Below are 2,575 nucleotides of genomic sequence, written 5' to 3'. Positions count from 1 at the left end.
CACAGGTTCGAGACCCGCCCGGGCAACTTGGCAAGACCTCATCTCTACAATAAATCAAAATTAGCCGGGCGTGGTAGCACACGCCTATAGTTCCAGCTACTTGGAAGTCTGAGGTGGAAGGATCTCCTGAGCCCACCAGGTCGAGGCTGCGGTGGCTGGGAGCGTGCCACTGCACTCTAGTCTGGGCAACGGAGTGAAACTCCAACTCAAAAAAAAAAAAGGGAAAGAAATTCTGAATTCTGAGATTTTTTTTGGGTCCCTCCTCATGCTTCATCTATCATCATCATCACCATCTTCATCATCATCATCAATCAAATTGTCAAAGTAGGGGCCTACAAGCTCCATCATGTACCATGGAGGTGGCTTTGGTATCACGGAAAGAATAAGTAACACGGGGGGTGGTTGTGGATTTCATCACGGTAGAGCAGTGGTTCTCAAAGTGTGTTTCCTGGGTTAGCTGCATCTGCATTACCTGGGACCTGCTTCCCAGGCCCCGCCCAGACCTATGGAATCAGAAACTCTAGGGTGGGCCCAGCAATCTGTGTTTTAACAAACCTTCTGGGTGACTCTGATACACACTCAAGTTTGAGAACCACTTGGATGAAGCTGGTACCAGCAGGCTGAGTCAGGCCCACAGACATTTTCGCTTGGCCTGCATGGTGGTTGAACATTTTGAAGTTAGGTGCTCACATTCAAAATTTTGAATATTTCACATAAAATGTCAGATCTCCAGCTTCTCCATTGTGTGGCATGAAGTAGTAGCTTCCCCTTGAGACACAGCAAGGATCCCCCCGTTTGCCACATCCCTGTTACTCCCTGCTATTACGCCTGGCAAGCTTTGCTTATGCCCTTTACCTGTCTGAATTTGGCAACACTTGTTCCAGAACTGTTTATTTGTAAAGTGTGTGATGTCATTCCACAGCCCTTCTTGCACAGAGGAGGAAGCAGAATCCCCAGAGAGGGGAGATGGTTTGGTTTCTCATCTTGACCAGGACCAAACACAGCCCAAGGCGATGTGACTCCCAGACCTGCTCTCCTGAGAAAACTGAGGCACAGAGATTGGCAGAGAGAATTAGAGCCTCTCTGAGTCCCTGGTCATGCCAACCCAGCCCAGGACTTCAATGCTGAGCCGCTAAGATACTTTCAAGGATAAGACTTTGGGTGATATTGACCATTTCCCTTCTGTCTTGGAGTTCCGGTGTAAGGAGAGAGCTGGTGAGCTGGTGGAGAGGCCTGTTAATTTTCTCTGCTCTCAACATGACAGAGGGACAGAGGATGGGGCTGTGTTAAAGAGGGTTCTGGGTGTCTTTGAGGCCCAGCCCAGACCTCAGGCTTTCTCCTGCAAAGCGGACATCCCTCAGACCCTACCCAGACCCTACCAGGGTGAAAGTTGCAAGGAATAAGGCCACAGGGGCCTGCTGGCTGAAGTAATGAGGACCCCAGCTAAGTCAGCGTAGTTCTGAGCAAGCCAGGTTACTCACTTCATGGGCCTCCAAGAGCTCACTCAGCAGAGGAGTGGAAAACCTCTATCTGCAGATGCCGGCCTAGGCCTCATGGGACTGGGTCCCTACCACCAACATCATTTCCGGCCTCCTCCGGTCTGACCTTCACCTGCCCCAGGCCACTTCTCTTCTGTGCTCGCCCTTGAAGGACGCTCCTTTGATTGCTGACTGTTCCAGGGACTCCCCTTCAGGCATTCTTTCATTCTTTCTCTCCTCTTCATCCTCCCTCCAGCTTAATCCCTCTCCCCTCTCAGGAATGTCTTTCCCTCAGAACTGACCCCCAATCCCTAACCTTACCCCACTTGGTACTGCACCCAGCGCCTGTTCTGACTGTAGATGCTAAACCCCGTTCCTCGGCCGCCCACTCCTTTCCTCCCAGGCCCAGCGACGACCAGCACTGGAAGCAACTCCCAGTCTTCACTTGGCAGGCACCTGGCATCCTAGCGGGAGGGGCTGGGGAAGAGGAGCTAGGCTCAGGGATCTGGGAGGCCCAGAAGGCCAAGCGGGGCTGTGATTCAGAGAAGGAAGAGGAGGGGAAGGAAAGGGTGGAGGGTGTGTGTGGCGGGACAGGGGAGACTCAGAGGAAGCCACGTTTGAGGTTCAGAGGGAGCCAAGGTGTTGAGAAGCACGAAGGACAGAATGACGAAGAACTGTGATTTAAACTAAAGCAGTGGTTTCAAGTTTCTTGGACCTGGAGCCCCAGGAAGAAACACATTTTACGTCGCGACTCCGCACAAAGTGTGTGTGACACGCACATCTTGAAACTCGTTTCACATAAAGATACCCTTTCTGCATGTGATACACTATTTCCTATTTTTTAAATACATATATATATATATATATATTTTTTTTTTTTTTTTTGAGTTGGAGTCTCACTCTGTCACCCAGACTGGAGGGCATCGGCCGCTCCCGGCCACCGCAGCCTCGACCTGCTGGGCTCCGGCGATCCTTCCACCTCGACCTTCAAAGTAGCCGGAACTATAGGTGTGCGCTACCACATCCGGCTAATTTTTTGATTTATTGTAGAGATGAGGTCTCACCAAGTTGCCCAGGTGGGTCTTGAACCCGTGGGC

At 51.3% G+C, this 2,575-nt stretch overlaps 1 protein-coding gene across 1 annotated transcript in view; it reads right to left on the bottom strand.

Annotated features, from left to right (window-relative positions):
• Positions 1 to 2,575, bottom strand: part of CCDC40 (coiled-coil domain containing 40) — a 70,165-nt gene that overhangs the window by 19,693 nt on the left and 47,897 nt on the right. The window lies entirely within an intron of this gene.

The sequence above is a fragment of the Carlito syrichta genome, unplaced genomic scaffold (genome assembly GCF_000164805.1).
Source record: "Carlito syrichta isolate Samal-C Ts95f unplaced genomic scaffold, Tarsius_syrichta-2.0.1 Scaffold301768, whole genome shotgun sequence".
NCBI lineage: Eukaryota > Metazoa > Chordata > Mammalia > Primates > Tarsiidae > Carlito > Carlito syrichta.
The sequence above is the reverse complement of the archived record's forward strand: the minus strand, read 5'-3'. Positions and strand labels throughout refer to the sequence as shown.